Source organism: Aotus nancymaae, unplaced genomic scaffold, assembly GCF_030222135.1.
Source record: "Aotus nancymaae isolate 86718 unplaced genomic scaffold, 86718_ANA_hifiasm-v0.15.2.pri h1tg000007l, whole genome shotgun sequence".
In the NCBI taxonomy this organism is placed as follows: domain Eukaryota; kingdom Metazoa; phylum Chordata; class Mammalia; order Primates; family Aotidae; genus Aotus; species Aotus nancymaae.
Genome location: NW_026988418.1, coordinates 33680725 through 33701082, shown reverse-complemented (window position 1 = coordinate 33701082; position 20358 = coordinate 33680725). Strand labels below are relative to the sequence as shown.

General features: G+C 37.6%; 1 pseudogene; it reads right to left on the bottom strand.

The window, feature by feature from the left end:
- Positions 1 to 13151: 13151 nt before the first annotated feature.
- On the bottom strand, positions 13152 to 14148 carry LOC105710252 (cysteine and histidine-rich domain-containing protein 1-like; annotated as a pseudogene).
- Between the last annotated feature and the right edge of the window lie 6210 nt (positions 14149 to 20358).

Genomic DNA, 20358 nt, shown 5'->3' with positions numbered 1-20358 from the left:
GGGGCGTTTGAAGACAGATATAAAGTCATCATATCTTGGGTCTCTAGTCCAGCGTAGTCCCTAGCCCACAGAAGGCACTCTGTTGACTTTTATGCATCTACTTGCATTAGACATTGCCATATAGCTGTTACTACTCTTTTTTTTTTTTTTTTTTTTTTTTTTTTGAGACGGAGTTTCGCTCTTGTTACCCAGACTGGAGTGCAATGGCGCGATCTCGGCTCACCGCAACCTCCGCCTCCTGGGTTCAGGCAATTCTCCTGCCTCAGCTTCCTGAGTAGCTGGGATTACAGGCACGCACCACCGTGCCCAGCTAATTTTTTGTACCTTTAGTAGAGACGGGGTTTCACCATGTTGACCAGGATGGTCTCGATCTCTTGACCTCGTGATCCACCCGCCTCGGCCTCCCAAAGTGCTGGGATTACAGGCGTGAGCCACCGCGCCCGGCCTGTTACTACTCTTAATAGAAACCACCACCTACTGTAAACCTAGCCCTACCAGGTATACCACCTGTGCCACTCACCTGTCCTGGTTTTTCCCGGATGGACTGCCTAGTCTGCCTCAAATGCATCCTAGACTAGCAGCCCATTCTACAGACAAAGTCTTGAAATACTTTAAATTCTGGTAGGCCTGGATTTTTAAAGAAATCCAAAATGGTGCTTTGAAAAACTTAGGAGTCTCTTGGTTACTACTACATAATTTGTGTATTTCCTATGAGATTCATTACCCTCTGAAATGCAATAGTAATACAATCCACACTGGTTTATCTCTTCATTATTAATTTATCTTTGTTTCAGCCAATAAAAAAATGACATACCTATTATTTTTATGCTCTATGCCTTTCAAGTTAGTACTTACCAATTCAACACATTTTTTTTTAAGTTTCATCAATTAGCCAGGCACCATGCTGGGAATTACAGATGATAGAAAAAGGAAATAAACACAGTCCCTGCCTTCAGGGAGCTTAAAATCAAATTATAAGATACCAAAAATATTCCAAGTAACTATAGTAAAAATATAATGCTATACGTGTAATAAGTAGTATGCCATGCCATGGAATTATGAAAAATTTACAGTAAAAATAGTCTTTGGATTACCTAGGGAGGTATTCAGAGGAACAGGAAAAAATATTCTATTTCCCTGAAAAATTTGGGAAGAAGTTGAGAATAAATGAACTAAACACCCAGTTAAGACAACTCCAATTACTGGCAACCTATAAATAGCCGCAGATGTAAGTAGAATGTCCCCAGAAAATTATTATGTGAGCCTCAAGAAGGCAGCAAGTGGAATTTTTAAAAATCTAAATTACAAATAAGTTACCAGAGATTTAGCCTTGGGGTCAAATGCACAGGATCAAGAATATAATGTCACAGAGTATTACATATGAATGACATAGTCTTATTAAATATTAATTATATTTATGAATATCATTCTGTAATGAGTTTCAGTCTGTATTTCAAATTTCCACAGGGCTCCAAAGGAGACTACCACAAAGTGGAAATTTTCTACAAAATGATTACCTAGAAATTGTAAATAAGCACTAATACATCAATCACACAAGCTGAGATGTAAATTCCATAACAAGTATCAGGAAAGGTCAATACAAATTTTGTTATAAGAATGTCAAACCCAACCTTAGTCTGGGCATATATAATTATTTTAGCCATGAGGTAAATAAAAGCCATCTCTACTGGACTTTTTTTGGAATGAGGAAGAGTGGAGTGAGCCATCCAGGAATTTTCCAAATTAGAGCACCTCTCAGAGTTTCCTTTCCTCAGTCCTCATTGTTGTTGCCATCTGCGCCATGAGCTCCCTTGTCTCCATATTGTTCATGATCATATCCTAAGGCTCAATACGGTGCTTGGCACATAGGAGGCGGAAAAACCAAGTATTTGTTAGTTGAAATTAATTAGAATATGACGATGAAACTTAGTTTCCTTAAGGGCAAATCTAGTAAATCTGTGCTTTAATATTACCAGGAATTATGCTAAGCCCTACCATATGTTATTCTCAACCTTAAAAAGTACTTGTATATACACTTACGAATAAAATAAGATTTAAATAACAAAAATAGTACTTGTGATCATTTCCATTAGACAACTTAAAACAATTGAGGTTTACAGAGGTTGAATAACTTACCCAAATATGCACAATAAATGGGACAAAATTGAACCTCTGCTCAGACTCCTGGGCTGCCTCTCCACTGGGGTCTGTATAAGACTATGTATTGTCTGTAAGCCCATAGCCAGCCTTTCCAATCCAAGTACTGACATTAAAGGTGACAAACAAAAACTACTAGATAAATTCAAATGAAATAAATCTTATGCATAGATATAAGGCTTTTTAGAAATGCTGATTCCTCTATTCTAAAAATGGCTCTGGACTCTCTGGCATCCTCCCATTAATGACTAACTTTTTGCTCTTAATTTCTACAAGGAAATAAACATTGTGTCTCTAGAGCACCAGCATAATCATCACTCTGAAATTTGACCCTAGAGGGAGAGGTCAGCATAGGTACATTGTCTTCGAAAGGGTAATGTACTGATCCCTTCTTATTTTATGGTTATTATTTTCCTAAACTAGGTTATAAAAGACACAGAAAAACAAGATTTTTATATTAATATGAAATAACTCTAATATGCTTTACTGCAACATTAAAGGTCTAAGGCTATATGGTTACCTCTGGCTTATAAGCTCCTTCAGCTTCTTTGAACCAGAAAGTCACAGAAAGAGATTTCTGCGCTGGTTCCCAGAAAGAAAGGTAGTAAAGCCCAGGAGGGTTGGTGGTCACAGAGGATGCTCTCAGGACGCACTGAAAAACAGCTTCTAGTGGTCAGATCCATTCCCCTGCTAAGCTGCAGTTTTACTGGTGTATGGTTCTCAGATTGGTCAATGGTCAAGAGAGATGAGAATCTGGGAGTTGGTGCTTGACAAAGTCTTCTCTTACCCAATTTAGTTCATAACACCAAATAATCGTTTACCAAAAATTATTTGAATGTCTTCAATTCATTCTAAGTGGCAATATATTTGCATAGATAGGTCTTTTGTGTAACATTTACTAATGTTGCTATAATGGGGTTTTAGAAAGGAAGTTCTACTTGCTTTTCATTACGTAAAGGTTAATACATTCATTAATAAAGGTTAATGCCACATCTCAAATTTTTTCTGAGAAACCATGCCCAAAAGTGAACTAAAGTAGGCAGTAAAGTTAAACTATCTATTGCCTTCTGGGACCTCAGCATCAATTTTCTAGTACCTCATATATTTATTGGTGAAATTATATTAAGTGGCAAAATGTTTGCTTTCTTGGCTTTGACTTGCTTACTACAATGTAATGCTGAAGTACTGTATCACCTAGCCTGCTTTCTTCCTTCTATCAAATCCATTTCTAAGTATTTCTGGCAGGACTGAAAGGATTTACCAGAGTTGACTACTAATGTGTTAGATTATTAAAAATTAAGTCCCGCAGAGTTCTCTTTTACATTCATTTTCTAGGAGGATGGTCCAAGGCACCTGATTAACTTTCTGACCATCTTATCCTTGAATTGCCTCATTCTAAAAACAAAAGTTTTATTGCACTGTCTAGGAGTTTTAACAATGATATAAATTACTGACTATAAACAAAGAACCAGTTTTATAAGGAACAGCCAACAGAATCCTGGAATAAATTAGACTCAATGTTAAAGACATGTTATAGCAGACAACCAAGGTACCAAGCATTCACTCTCTGCATCACATATACTGTATCTTCACCAAAGGTGATTTCATCATGGTAATTGGCCTGGGCTGGGTAAAGAGGCTTAAAAACAGATGGATAAAAACCATAATAAAAGCAAAAATGAATTGCAAAGCTGCCCTAAACAAAAACATCTGAAAATTGGCCCTTATGTCCTAGGGAAGGTAGAAGATCCCAGGATACACATCACAAAGACACTTAATATTCTCCTCCTATAGTAGAAATCATCAAACAACCTCTAGTTCATGTTCTGACATTAATTGGATGACCTTGTGGGAAGTTACTTAAACTTAAGATGGCCTATTTTGTTGCAGTTAGTGGATTTTACCATTTCTTCTACCTCCCCTTACAGCTATAAAACTGCAACTTTCAGGCGATGGTTACACTAAAAGCCCAGACATAACCACACTGCAATTTATCCATATAACAAAACTGCACTTGTATCCCTTAAATATGCACAATTTTAATAATAAATACAATATTACAAATTGCCAGAATAACTCATTATGAGGCATGTAAAACAGAAACTTGCTTTTGTTCATTGCTGAATTGCAGCACCTACAATAGTGCCCAGCACATAGTAGATTCTCCCACAACTATCTCTTGAATTAAGGCATCAAGTGTTTATTGTGAAGAATGTATGTTAATATGTCAAAGGAGGCAATGTTTTGAGGCATGGTGATGGGTACAGCACTCTGTAAACCCATGACTCGTGGTGCTGGTAGAAGTGGGCATGGAGGTGATTCTTCCAGAGTATGTGTCTAATCTTATGGGAAAAAAGCACTGCCCCTTCCTGTTTAAAGAGGGCTGATGTAATCAATATATGATTGTTGGGTATCCTCGGGAAGTGATACCATGTCAGGGATCAGCCTTGGTGAGGGAAATATCTGTTTTGTGCTATGTGGAGCTTCCCACACTGCTGCCATAGCCACGTTTGCGCCAGGACCTAATAGCTGAAGAAGACAATGATGGACAGCCATCTTGCCAATCCAGTAGCTGAGGACCTCCTCCACAGTGGTTGCATGTGAGTGGGACACAAACACCTCCCTCTTCTGTGACCCCTGTGAAAGGTACATCACTTCCCTCTCTCCTTTACCTTCTCACTGTCAGACTTCAGCCTTGGAGTTCATCAAAGCTGCCCCTGAGCATTTCTGATTTTGCACTTATTCCAGAGTTGGGCATCCAACCACATCAATTTCTTCCTTCTCCCATTTCCCATGACCAGAGTTTATCTGTGAAGGCTGGATGTCAGAATCTCCATACAGGGATGTGAATTCTGGAGCCAATCCTAGAGCCAATTACTTTATCAGACACAATCAAGCTGGGTAACTAAGTCTCTTTAACAGGATCATTCTGACTGCTTGCTGAGAATGAATTACAGAAGACAAGGACAGAAGCAGAGAGACCAGTTAAGAAGCTATTGAAAACACACACACACACACACACAATCAGTCTACTTATAGAAGTTTCATTCATTTATTCTTATTTATCATTTAATAGACTTTTTTGAGAATCCATTATGTACAAAGAACTATAAATGATATCATATGGACCCTCCACCCCACTGCCCATGTCCACCCAAGAACTTGAATAGGGGACACCTAGCAAGTATTGCACAGGCATCTTGCCCTCCAGGAAGACTTGACAAAGGCTAGAAATAATTCTTGAATCTTTAATGCTAATCAAAGTAAAGATACCAACAAAAGAGACCAACTTTTTGGGTTGCCACACAATCAGCTTACTGCATTTGATGTCTCAGAACAGCTGCATGTTTCCAAAGAAAACCTGCAGCGTTCATAAAAGGATGCCTGAATCCCTTAAAAAGACCCAGATAGCGTAAGCAATTATTTTTATGGAATGGGAAGATTTCCATGGAAGTCAAGAAAGAACTGCAGTAATTTTCTCTAATAGAAAATATACACAAACATTATTCAAACTTTGTTCATCTTAAGATTCCAGGAAAAGGAGCTTTGTTTTTAAATACCACTGAGATGATCTGAGGGCTCAAAGACCCTCAAGAATCCTGACACTACCCAGGATTGAGGTTATATAACAAGAATATCTAATCAGAAGGGAAGATCGGAGAAGCATGTGTTAGAGTCACTGGACATCTTGGCTTTAACAGGTTTTCTGTACTGAAATATCATCCTGCAAAAGCATTGACCTTAGAAACTGTGTATATGCTCACTTTTCCCATGATCTTAGGAAAAGGAATAAATCATCATTTCTATAAGTGTCTCCTTCAACATCAAAGTAAGAGGTTGTGGAAAGGAAATAAATAAGGTTTGGGGAAGAGGTGTGAATTTGGAGGTTGAGTACCACCTGTTTCACATCTTGATGCCTTGTTTAAGCAATTTCCTATCTCTTCTCAACTGGCTCACCCTTATTTCACCCTCAAGACTCCTCTTGTGCATATTTTCAGCAGAAGTCTTCACTGAACACTGAATCTCTCTACCACCTTGTATATTTCTGTCTTATCTCTACCATGAATTGTGTTTGTCTTGCCCAAGACAGTATAAGCCCCTTGATAAAAGGGATTCTGTCTTATTTATCTTCGTGCTTCTGGAAACCAGTGTGATAACGATTAAAGAAAAAATTATTTCACCACACTTGTTAAAGCACAGTAAGGCAGACTTTATTCAGAACCAGGAAAACAGACTTTGGTATCACTGCAATGAGGTTTTGCAGTAAGGGAGATAGATTGTGCTCAACTTCAAATATAAGAAGGAAAACTGGGAATTTATAGCCAAGGAGCCAGTTGGTAAGGGGAGGGGTCAGTGGACAGAAGATTACCATGAAGAAATATCAGGGGTAAGGAGAGGTCCTGGCTAAACTGACCTAATAGGAGTCTTGCTGAAGGCAGGCTATAGTGATCAGACCTCATCTGCAGGATGACGGAAAATGAGGAATCCAATCAGATATCAAGGGTGATCAGATATCCAAGATGAATGATATGGCAAAACTGACTTAGAAGGATTCTTGCTAAAATTAGACAATACAGAGATGGACATGAAAGCTTAAAAGTCAGGGATTCATTTACAAGAAAGCTCAGAGGGGCCTGACTAGAGTTGGGCCATGGAAAGAATCTTTGTCAGTCCACCCATTTTCATTCAAGGAAAGAAGAAACACTCTTCTTTATTTTGGACAATTTAAGTCCATTTTCTTGTTTGGTCATTTTTTGTTCATTAAGGACCAGCTAAAGCATCTGTTGAGATGCTTCTACTACTTGGTAGTAGAAGATACTTGCTGGATGGTGCAAGTAGTCAGGCATTCAATGAGGGGAATTTCTATGAAAATAAAAGGAAAACAAAGATTCATTGTCGGAATTCCAGTTTCTGGGTCCAGGGGGCAGGCAGCCAGTTGAGAAGATTTCTAGGTGTTGGGCCCAGCAATGACAGTGGCAATATAACAGATTTCCTTGTTTGCAGTTTGAATGTTTTTGGCAGTGGTATCAGGTATTTCTGTGAACTTTCTGAGTGGCCCACACAACACCAGGCATAGAGGTTGCCCATACGTGATCAATTGCAGTAATTGCTTTGAAGTTCACATCAGGTCATCTAGTCTCAGCTTACAGGGCTTTGGGAAAGGATGGTTTTAGCTATCAATGGTGCCAGATCAGGAGGGTGGAAAAAAAATTTAGAAATGTAAGTTTAGAGAGTTAGAGCCAGATGTTGGAAGAAACTAGAACTGAGAATACACAAGAATGAACTACAGTTTTCCACTGGACCAAAATGTCTATGCTCACAGTCTCCCCCACTTTTTGATCATAGATAACAAAACTAAGGTTATCATTATTCTTGTTTAGAAACTAAATCAGGTCCCATTGCATCTGGCCTGATTATTTGCATAAATGCCGTAAGAATACTAATTGAACACATAGGCCTTTTTGAGTTTGCTTTGCTAGAACTTTATAAGATATTTCAGATTAAACTGTTAAAAACCTCTCAAGGATAGGAAGCTAAAACAAGAACTCACCATCAGATTTCACTTTTAATACTTACAAATTTGGATAAATTCCTCTATTCTTAAGGTCCCCAAAATATACTGAGGTTCCCAGGCCTACTAGAAAGTAACCTTACTTACTCACCTGTAAGGCTAGGAACTCTAAAGCCAGGTATCAGGCAAGATTTTCCAAGAAGGCTTTGGAAGCAACTGCTCCATAAAGTCAATTTTAGTTTCTTAAGTCTGGCTCTATGCACATCATTCTCACATATAACATTCAGGTTAAAGCCTTAGGCATATAACTCATGTCTCCAGTGAGGTCCTGTTCCAAGGAGAACAGATTTTTATTGGATTTATGCAAACAGCCATATTGCCATGAAAATAAGAATATGCAATAAGAGTTTCTAAATTCTAGAGAAATCTGGTAAGGAGAAGAAATAAACTTTTCACTTCCATTGATAAAAATATAAACTATTTTTATAGCCTTTTTAATACAGTTTTACCTTTTTATATACTTTTATTTTATACCCTTTTACCTTTTCTCTTAAGCTATCTATAACCCACAACAATTTTCCAGAAAACAGAACACTAAAGAACCAGTAATGTTCCAAATTGAAAACCATAATCATTTTTTATCAGTTCATGCAATCTCATGTAATTAATTCTTGTTCTGCTTGAACTTCAATTAGCAGTTTTGTAAACTTGTCAACTTCTAAAGATCTGTAAGAGATCACTGACAAGAAAAATTGTTTATTTCTGTGGCACTAAACAGTTTAAAGTAATAACTGATTATAATTGATAGCATCATACCAAACATATAATGGACAATGAGGGTATTAACAAATTTCTGCAAATTTCATACAATTTTTGAAATAATGTTTAGAAATTACTCAAATACAACTTCAAGAAGGTTAAGCATCACTTATTTGGTAAGGTTTCCCAGGCAGTTTAGCATATCAAATTAACCAAATTATTTTTTAACATTTGTCTTCACAAGACTATAGAACAAATCCTTAGATATTTTCTGGGGTCCCTCGGGAAATCTCAAGGTCAGTTTGAGAACAAAAATATTTCATTTAGGACTTCATTTTGAAAGGTTTTCAAAAATGTTAAAAGGTTTGAATATTTGATTAAATAAGATCACAGATAACTATAAAACAATACCTAGGTTCACTTAAATAATCAAGAACACAGTGAAGTTTAACCTAAAGCCCAGGAAATAATTCTGACAAAGCACAAAATCTAGTGCTGTAGGCAGATTATTTAAAATATCTTTTAATGTTAAATCTCATTTGAAAAAAAAAACCCATAAATAAATCAGATCAAATCGTAGCCAGCTTTCCCACATAAGGTTTCTTTTTCCCAAATCTTTTACAGCTTCATCATATCCATTCAGTTTTTCTTCCCTCTTTCTCATTCTGGAACAACCAGTCATCTTACTCTAGGACAAAATTATTGTCTTAACAAGACAAAATTCCCTTCACAAAGCACAGTCTTCATATTTTAGATAGTATTTATACACATTTATCTCTCTTTACTGCTATTCTTTCCAATAGTTTTAATTACATGGGTTGATTATAATTTTTAACCATCAGTAACCTTTTTACAAGAAAAGTAGGAGGTAGATAATTATGAGCTCTCACATACTAGTAATGGATAGCAGACTAGCAAATGTGTAAGTATACCATTTCACAATCCATCAAGGCAACAGATAGCATAATTTTTCATGTTTATAAACAGACCCAAATCATTTAGCTTCTCTATACCATATTTTAAAAAGATGCCCAAAGAATATAAACTTATTGCTTAGAATAGAATGTTTCAGTAGCTTAGTTTATTTAGAAATGATTCAGCTATTTAATGAATATCAGATATAAATGACTATTTAACTTATCAAAACTGTAAGGTTGCAAGCTGACAAAAAGATTTTGGAAACTTTTCAAGTAGGCGTACTCTAATACCAACAAAACTAACCATATCTCAAATTAATTCCCTGTTAATTATTTTTACAGTACATGCAAAAGGTTACTCAGTTTTTTTGTTTTACAACAAATACTTGATATGAAGTAATGAACAGCAAACAATTTGCTTTTACTGCATCTTTACTTACACATTTGTTTTTGATTGGATTTATAATTTTTATAATCTTAAATATCCAGTGGATAAAATATTATTCAATGAATAAACCCATGAAGAATAAAATGTATGTTTATATTATACTTAATGCTGATAACTCAGAAGATATAGCTGTTTTCATTAAACCAACAATATTAAACTTATCTTATTTGCTAAAGATTTACTCAAGTCATATGAACTTAAAAAGCATTTGGGTTAGTTTCTAATTTCTGGGAGTTTTAGGAATATTTAACTTACATAAACTGCATATAAGCATCCATTTATCTCTAAGCCAATTTGAGTAGAACTCCTTGAAGAAGTTTTATAGATGAATTTGGTAACACCATCCAAAGGTAAAAAAATATCACATATACATAACACAGATACATAGACATATAAAAACCTATAGACAGAGGCAAACAGATATAGCTTTCATTCTAAAATTTTAGCCATGAATCAGGCAACACAATAATATGAAACTCACTCTCCACTCTACATTTTTATCTGAATTGTGTCTCTGACCAAAGTGGGACAAGTTGAGGTTACCTACTGATTAGGGGCTAAAGCTTTTCACCAATATTTTTGGAGGGGATTTTAAGATTTTTCATTTTCCCTAATATGTAATCATGTGGAAACTGTGGACTACACTTGAGGTGAGTGACTGGAGAGACATCAAGAAGCCTCTGAATGTCTCCAAAGCCCATTTCAATAGATATATTGTCTATTTCTAATTATCTTTTTTGTCCCTTTCTCTTTTTCTTTCTTTTCAGCCCAGTTGCTTTGGGGGAATCTCGAGTCCCTTGAGAGCCCCAGTGGGTGCAGGAGACCTAAAGTTCAAATGACTGAGGAGCTGGAATAGAATGGGAAACAGCCTGGCAGGGTTACAGAGGGATGGAGGAGGCAGGAGCTTGAAGGGGGACATATCAAAGAATTCAAAGGCACTAAGGAGAAGATCAAAAGTGGTAAAAGGAGGAAGGAGGAACTGAGGTAACAAGAAAGAAGAGGTCTAGGTGCCAGTTCTAGGTGCCTTCTATTTTGAGCAGTTATTTATCAAAAGTGTAGATCAAGGACTGCCTACTTCAGAAGCACATATTTTCCTGGACCCTATTCTTAACCAGAATCTCTGAGAAGAGGTATGGAAACTAGCATATTTAATAAGTCATGCCCTTTAATAAACTCTTATACCAATATCAGAATTACTAAGCGAAAGGTCCAATCACCGTATTAAATTACCCTTTTCAACATTGGGCTTCTTGACTCTAATTAAAACAGCTGAGTACTTCAGGATGGAATCGTGGTAAGGTAATTCAGTAAATCACATGCTAAAACTTTTTCTCCCTGAATTCAACCCCTCTTCTCAAGTTCATGTACTGCGTTCCCCCATCCACCTTCCCCTTAATATGTAAGCTGACTGATCAGATAGAAATATTACTAGTAATCCACAGCAACCTGACTTCTTTGGAGCATTTATCACAACTCTAATGCCTTTCATTGTTCAATTATCTGTTTAAAGTCTATTTTCCCTGCTGGATAGTAATCTCTATAAGCAGAGAAACAAGTCTGTCTTATACACAGTCATAGTTCCAAATCCTAGCACAGTGCTAAGACGTGGTAGATCTTCAATAAATATTTGTTAAATCAATTAACAAAATAGTGGAAAATTTCAAACACAGTGATTTCAGTTCTAGTGAAATCAATGGTGAGATATTCTCTCTCTAATAGTAATCAGTCAATAAGTTGTATTGTTTCCTAGGATCACTCCTCATTTCTGAAAATAAAGCCATCAGCATGAAAGAGAAAGTCTGGGTATGAATTAGCACAATCGAAAAAGTAAATGGTTTGGAACCTTATGGGAACATTTTAAAATCCAAGATAATACATTTGTGTAACTTCAGGCTCTCTATGTGTCACCTCAGGCAAGCTGATTCTTCCGTGATCCCAGTTGTCTGTAAATTGGACGTTATATTAGCCACTTCACAGATTGACTTGTGGGCTAGAAGTATTGACAAACTATGACTCATGGGCCAAATTCAGCCTATAACCTGTTCCTGTACAACCTGGGAACTAAGAATGGTTTTTACACTTTTTTTTTTTTGCCAAAATAATTAAAGTATTTTATTTAACATGTAATAGTCATAAAGCAAGTCCATATATTTAGTTTTCTGATATCGTAATGTATTTCCACAACCTTTTAAGTCTACAATTTTATATAGTTTTCCATCAGGAAGGCAAGATATATATAATTTCTTTTTATATTTAACTAGTTAAAGGTTTTAAGAGGGTTTAGTCTCTAAATCAGTAACAATTTAGCCATAACACCATACAAACACATTTAAATATTCAGAAAAAAGATTTTTAAGATGATTGCTTAGTCTTGTAAAACGGCGAATTTTAACCAAATTGATACCTCTGTATTCTCATTTATGTTTCCTGTACTCTTACACCATACTGCTTGGCAAGTAATGTAAGTTTTGATGTAATTTAAGAATTCAAGTAGTTGTAAACAAAGTCTAATTTGTTAAACAATTCATATATTCCCCTTTACTTACTACAGTACCTCAGGATTAATCCACTTTAAAAAAGTAATCAGTCAGGCACAGTGGCTTATGCCTGTAATCCCAGCACTTTGGGAGGCCAAGGCATGTGGATCACACAGTCAAAAGATGAAGACCATCCTGGCCAACATGGTGAAACCCCTTATCTACTAAAAATACAAAAAATTAAATGGGTGTGGTGGCGCACGCCTGTAGTCCCAGCAACTCGGGAGGCTGAGGTAGGAGAATCACCTGAACCCAGAAGGTAGAGGTTGCAGTGAGCCGAGTTCATGCCATTGCACTCCAGCCTGGGTAACAGAGCAAGACTCCGTCTCCAGAAAAAAAAAAAAAAAACAATCATCCCACATAGAAAAAAACTGCAGAGCTTCGTCTCTTCCTTAAATATCTTCAAGTACTGTAAGAACACAAATCCATTAAAAAAACAAATTAAAATTTGACATTTCATCTTGCTTTACTAATTATGGAATAACAGATGTAAAAAAACATGTTCCTTAATATTTCTCTGCTTAACAGAGAAATACAAAGAAATACTGCAATTATGGTCATGGGCTATTTTCCAGCCTCTTTAAGTACAGAACTATGGTTCCTGCCAGTAGGGAGAAATGAACAATCAGTCTTACTAACACAAAAGAAAGATCAGAGGCACAAAAAGACAAACTGACTTTGGCTTTTAAGAACCTAATGTTAACCCTGAAATGCCAGATCCAGTAACACAACAACAAAACAAAAGATGACAGCAGCAAGCCGCCACTTCACACAGTATTAAGAATTCTGAAATACGCAATCGCCTTCCTCCCATCTCCCACTCAATCTGTTGTGTCGCCTTTTTGTTTTCCCTGCTTTTTCACTGCAGTCACTTCAAGACTTGCCCACTGCATCGGTTCACCTTTTCTCACAGTGATCTCAATCTTTGCTGCAGTCATAGTTACATAACTTCGGTTTACATCAATCATCAATCGCATCCCATAATTTCACATTTTGATCAAATTGCTTCTCTCCTTCAAATACATGCTCACATTTAACAATGTGCTATTTGCTTCTAGTCGACTAAGTTCTGGAAGTGAATTTTTAGCATATACTGAAATGGTAACTTCACCTCCAGTCTGATGCCAGTCATGTCTACATGGAACAATTTTTTTCCTAGCATCCATTTCAGTCCGCATGTGTTTCCCTGTTGACAGCCCTCTTGGGCTAAGAATGTATTAAAATCAGAAGTTTTTCTTCGACAACAGCTCCAGTATTTCATCCTCTCATAAAAAATAGGTTCTCCAGAATGATATACACAGACTTCTTCTAGACTCTCTAAACACCAATATGTCTTTGAACACCCTTCGTTTTTACCTGAGGTCCCAATCTTAATTTCATCATTGTCTTCTTCTTTTTATCTTCTTCATTCCCTGATGACAATTTATCAAGCGCTTATTTTAGGGAGGCAGATATTTTTAATTCCAAATTTGTCATTGGTTCATCTGGGCTTGGCCTTTTTATTGCTTCTACTGGCTTAGGGGCTTGAATGATGTATTCCTGAAATTTGGGTTTCAATTCAGATATTTCCTTCTTCTCAGTAGTCTTGACTTCAGGTTTGACTGGCTCAGGTGGCTTCTCACTATTGTGTCTACCTTCTGTACAGCCTACAATGCTTAAGAAATCAGAAAAATCAGTTGCTCTTCTCTTACAGCAAGATCAACCCTTTAATGCATCGTGAAAGACTGGAACACCTGGGTGGTATGTGCAAGCATCATGGAAATTGGTCTCAGGATTGAAGTGCTGACCACAGCCCTGGATGTAGCACAGCAAGGCCATTTTCTTTTCCAGTCATCATAGGCAAGGTCCAAACACCAGGAACAGCAAGAGGATGCGTTAGCCCCTCCTGTGTGGCTAACACCAGTCTGACGACTGAGGTGGCTGCCACCTTCCAGACTACACTTTTTTTTTTTAAATAGAGATGAGGTTTCACCATGTTGGCCAGGCTGGTCTTGAACTCCTAACCTCAGATGATCTGCCCATCTCAGCACTCCCAAGGTGCTGGGATTACAGGCTTGAGCCACCATGCCAGAACACTTTTAAAGCACTCAGAAGAAAAAGAAAAAGGAGTAGGGCATAAAGAGGAGGAGATAAATGAGGGAAAGTTTATGAGGCCTGCAGAGCCTAAAATTCTATCATCTGGTCCTTTACGGAAACAGTTTACTGACCTAATGACGATAAGAGGCTAGAGAGCGGATATAGGTAGTTGGCATAGGATAGTGAAGGTGCTAACTCAAAGCAAATTGGTTTTGATGATCTTTATTAACAAGTATAAAGAAAACATATTCACTAGGTCAATAATTACATACCAAGTGCCAAAGAAGTTGTTTTCTCCGATAACAAAATCTCCTCCAGAAAAGTAGCTGAATTGGAGTCACCTACAGGTTAAGTTTACAGTGATCCAATTTTATTCCCCAAGCTCTGGCTGTCTTCTGACCAGGGCAAAGATACGAATTAAGAGAGGATGTGGTAAGAATCATCGTCCCTGCATCTGCCAAGTCCTCAAAGGCTCTGATTTCTCTAATCAAGCAAATGCTCTCATAAAACAATTCAGTGAATGTAAGTTAAGTGACCAACTCATCCCAGTTTACCTGGGACCTACTCAGTTTTAGCATCTGAAGAACCCCCTCAGTCAACAAGGGTGGTTGCTCACCCTAATATAACGAGTATAAAGGAACAACATAGTTGCTTCTAGATGAGCTGGAGAACTTGGGGGCAAAAAATATAAGCGCAGGATTTTATATCCCTCACCTAAAAGGAAAGGACCTGAAGCTGTCTATGACTGCTCAAAACGAAAGTTTTGCCTTATATTGGCATTACATTACAAGTGTCTGCTGATGATAAGTAACTGCTTTGCCACTGTATGCCATAAGCAAGTGTCCTCCTTACCAATGCATACACAGTTATTACAGCCTATAAATTAAATCTCATCCAAGAACCAATTCCAGATCATCCAGAACCAATTCAAAATAACCATCCTTAAGATTTTATTCTCATGGAACCATTACAAATCTCAAGTTCTAGAACCATCAGAGTTCAATTAGAGAATCGGAACCTCCATGAGTGATATAAAATGGGGAATGTATTAAGGAATTAGAATTACACAATTCTAGGAGGTGGTGGTGCCACAGGATAAATTCAAAAGCAGAAAACAAAATTGTACTGCTTTAAGAGTAAACTCACTCATTCCAGGTTAAAGGCAACAATTTAGTTTGTCACGTTCTGCCTTTCTCCCAGAGATGGCATAGAAGCTCCTGAAGAAGGGTCATGGCAAGGAGCAGTGGTGAGAAATGTGGGGTTGGGGGTAACGGGGAGATAGCTGATCCTCCCTTCATATCCTGGGCCCTACACACTGCTGCCATCTAGTGAGATTGTGATCACACTCATTGCTCAGAAAACGGTCCACACAAGCATTCGCTGAGTTCCTTCCCACAAAACTCTGGTCTTACTGTCCACACCTCTTTCCTCTATGAGCCTCCCATCAAGAATGTGAGACTTTCTCAGGTCCACCAAGACTCTCTGTCTCTCTCTCTCCTAAAAGTTGTGCCCTTCTCAAGGACATGGGGAAAACTGGCAGCTCTTCCGTGCCACCCCTCAAGACAATCAAAATCCCAACAGACAATCTACCCTTTGACACTGTATTTTATGATCCTTCTTTCATAGTGGCATGGGGTCCTCATGATACCATGAAACACCTCTTTGTGTGGTTTCAGGCAGGAAGTGATTGCAGGATAGATGTTCATACTTCCTGGGATCCTTTTTTTTTTGAGGCAAGTGCAAAGGCACAATCTCGGCTCACTGCAACCTCCGCCTCCCAGATGGAAGTAATTCTCCTGCCTCAGTCTCCCAAGTAACTGGGATTACAGGCATGCACCACCACGTTTGAATAATTTTTTTTTTTTTGGTATTTGTTAGAAACGGGGTTTCACCATGTTAGTCAGGCTGGTCTCGAACTCCTGATCTCAGGCGATCCACCAGCCTCAGCCTCCCAAAGTCCTGGGATTACAGGCATGCGCCACTGCTCCCGACAGCTCCCTATTCTTATACACCTGCCACATCTCATTATGGGTTTTTGATATTCAAACAATGGAAAAAATCAGCTAGTCAAATTTTGTTAGAGAAATAAATAAGCTAAAAACACAACTGAAACATTTCAATTTAACTAACATAGCAAACTCTACTGCCTTAAAATTTAAATATCAAATATATCATATATTAAACCTCCTATGGGAATTACTTCCCAGATTAAACACAATGCAATTTTCTAACACAAACACAGAAGAAATCCCCACGAAGAAAGACCTCAGCAGAAACAGGCATTCACTGGTACTGTTACTTAACTAAGGGAGAGAGCAAACTGCCAGGTTTAGAGTCAAATGTTTCAGGCATCGGATGTTGAAAGCTAATATCAACTTTCTTCTTTGTCTATCAGAGTAGTCTATTTCCTTCACTGCCAAAGACTCTTCAGATGAGTCAGACTCAACATAGATGCCTCAGCAACATCCTTCAAGGGGAGATCAAAGGAAACAAAACCAAATACTTAACTTTGATTATTAATTTTCAAAGAAAAAACATTTAGGAAGCTTCTCCACCTAGTTGTTTCATCTTTTGTTGCTCGATTTTGTTTTAGGAGGTGGAAAATGCATCTCACCTTTGGGATCTGGGTTTCCTCAAGTGCAGAGCAACGTATCTTGTGTTCTGAATTTTCGAAGTCCTGATAGAAAGATTAAGAATTAGGGAGATTCATATGACATATTCACTGCTTTGCACCCTCTTAGATTTTTGTATTCCTTGGTTATTTCTACTTTGTGTATTTATTTTTAAAAAGTAATAAAGTTCATCATTCTCTGAAACTAACATTAAAGACGATCAACCACAGAATATCATAAATTAACTTCCTCTGAAGTGAATCTTTAATTTTTACAGCAATCAGTTAAAAAGTAGTGCTGAAATACATATGACCCATGAGACTCAGACCAGCCTTAAAAAGCTCTTCAAGGACCAGGAACTCAAAAGAAGGTTTAACTCTAAATGAGCAAAAATGAACAATAAATTTCACTTTCATGTTCCTGAGTCTCTGTGTGATTTTAGTCTCCTACATTCCCCACACTTGAAATTTAACTCATTAAAGTTCCTGAGCATAAGAACCTGAAAAGTATAATTGTGTTCTTTTTTAAATATTTAATTAATACATATTTCATCATTCGGGTACTTTTGTGACCAAATAAGGATCTTTATCTTGCAGCAATTCTGTTTGGTCTACTCTTTTCTTTCTTCAAGAGCACCAGATTATAGTTTACTTTAAAAAAAAAAAAAAAAAAAAAAGCAGTAGGGGAAGAGCATCATCACAGAGTGAAAACACTAACAAAGAAATTCTTTGGGAGGTTGGTATAATGGAAGAAAAATTCTCTAAGTAGAGTAGAATTCTCTAAGTAGAAAGTAGTTTCAATTTGCCATTTTTGTCCTCTTATTTAGTAGAAAAGATCCTCAATCTCCCAGGAATAAGTTTTTGTGTATCAAGCAGATAAACAAAAGAATCCAAAATTTATTATGTAAGAATGACAACAATAAATTAAAATGCCATCGTGTGTATTCCCTATGGCAGTTTTTAATTCTAGCAGTTGGCTCTTCTGTCTCTGCTAAGCCTCAAAAACAACACTTAATCTAGATAGTACTCTTACAAATTATAATATGTTTCTGGGAACAAGGGGAAATTCTCAGCTATGCTGCAATTGGTGTCACAGTATATATAGTAAGAAAATTATTATATTTTTGTTAACTTCTTGGTAACAGTTGGAATTAAGTCAGGCTTATGTAGAAATCACCCAAAGAAATTAAGTTATTAAATCACCAGTTGAATAACTTACCATAAATTCTTATTTTCTCTAATATTCTGCTGATAGACAACAGACATTCAATAAATTTCTTTCAGTATTATTATTATTTTTAATAGGGACAGAGTGTCACTGTCACGCTGCCTGGAGAGCAGTGGCACAATCATAGCTCACCATAGCCCAGAAATCCAAGCTCAAGCAAACTTCCCACCTCAGCCTCCCTACTAGCTGGAACTGCAGGTGTATATCACTTTACTCAGAAAATTTTTAATTTCTTGTAGAGACAAGAGATCTGGCTATATTGTCCAGGCTGGTGACAAACTCCTGACCTCAAGCAATCCTCCTGCCTTGGCCTCCCAAACCTCTGAGATTACAGGCATGAGCTACTGTGCCTGGCCAATAAATATTTTTAAATAAATGAATAATGAAAAAGATATTCCTGACTTTTCTTTGTCATCTACCTTCATGTCAATCAAAGTTGCATTTTCTCCTGTTCAGGTATAATAGAACACCTGAAATTTTAAAATATTCTCCCTGATTTGAACCATTGGCCCTACCCACAAATAATCTGAATCTTTAAATATAACCACTGTGATTTATCCAGATCTGACATTTATTTATTAAACATTGACCATGCAGAAAACAATACAAGGATGAAATAGTCAGCCCCTGCCCCCAAAGAGCTTACAAAATAAAATAAGTACATTAATAGTTATAAGGGAAGATATAAACATCGGAAGACAAGGAAATATACAATTGTTAACTGAAAGACAAATTTTAAAGAGAAACATCGGCCAGGCATGGTGGCTCACGGCTGTAATCCCAGCACTTTGGTAGGCCGAGGTGGGTGGATCACAAGCTCAGTTCAGGACAAGCCTGGCCAAGATGGTGAAACCCCGTCTCTACTAAAAATACACATACACACACACACACACACACACAGATTAGCTGGTCATGGTGTCACACACCTGTAATCCCAGATAGGAGGCTGAAGCAGAGAATTGCTTGAACCCAGGAGGCGGAGGCTGCAGTGAACCGAGATCGTGCCAATACACTCCAGCCTGGGCAACAGAACAAGACCGGCTCCCCAAAAAAATAAATAAATAAAATTAAATAAATAAAAAATAAAAACACAAAAATCAGCCAGGCATAGTGGCAGGTGCTTGTAGTCCCAGTTACTTGGGAGGCTGCGGCAGGAGAATTGCTTGAAGTCAGGAGGTGGAGGTTGCAGTGAGCCAAGATTATGCTACTGCACTCCAGCCTGGGCAACAGAGCAAAAGCCTGTCTCAAAAAAAATAAAAAAATAAAAATAGAGACGTCATATTCAACTGGGAGCTTAGCAAAAGTGTCATGAAAGAGGAGACACTTGAGATAAATATTAAAAAGAAAAAGGATAACAAGACTTTGATATAAATAAGTAGAAATCAAAGTACATACTAACCAAACCAAGGGGTCAGGGAGGGAGAACAGATGAGGTGTCAGTGCCCACAGATAGAACAGCTCAGCAGTGCCATGGAACTAAACAGACAGAGGAAGAGAAAACATCCTGAGCAGGTATGTGAGCGTACAGAAATTAGTTTATGATAGAGATGCATTTCAGATTGGAGGAGAGGTTGGGAGTGGCCACTCACGCCTGTAATCCCAGCGCTTTGGGAGGCCTAGGCGGGCAGATCACCTGAGGTCAGGAGTTCTAGGCCAGCCTGGCCAACAAGGCAAAACCCCATCTTTACCAAAAATACAAAAAGTAGCTGGGTGTGGTGGCACATGTGTGTAATCCTAGTTACTCAGGAGGCTGAGGCAAGAGAATCGCTTGAACCTGGGAGGCGGAGGTTGCAGTGATCTGAGTTCACACAACTGCACTCTAGCCTGGGCAACAGAGGAGACTGTCTCCAAAAAAAAATAAAAATAAAAATAAGGGAGAGAATGGATTATTCAATAAATTGAAAAGAATTAACTCATGTTTTGGAAAATATTAACATGAGATTTGATAACTGTTAGCGCTATGGCCTGAATGTCTGTCCCCTCCCAAATTTCATATGTTGAAACCCTAATCTTCAAAGTGAAAGTATTTGGAAACGGGGTCTTTGGAAAGTAATAAGATCAGGAGGGTAGAAACCTTATGGTGGGATTCGGGAGAGAGAATGGATTACTCAAA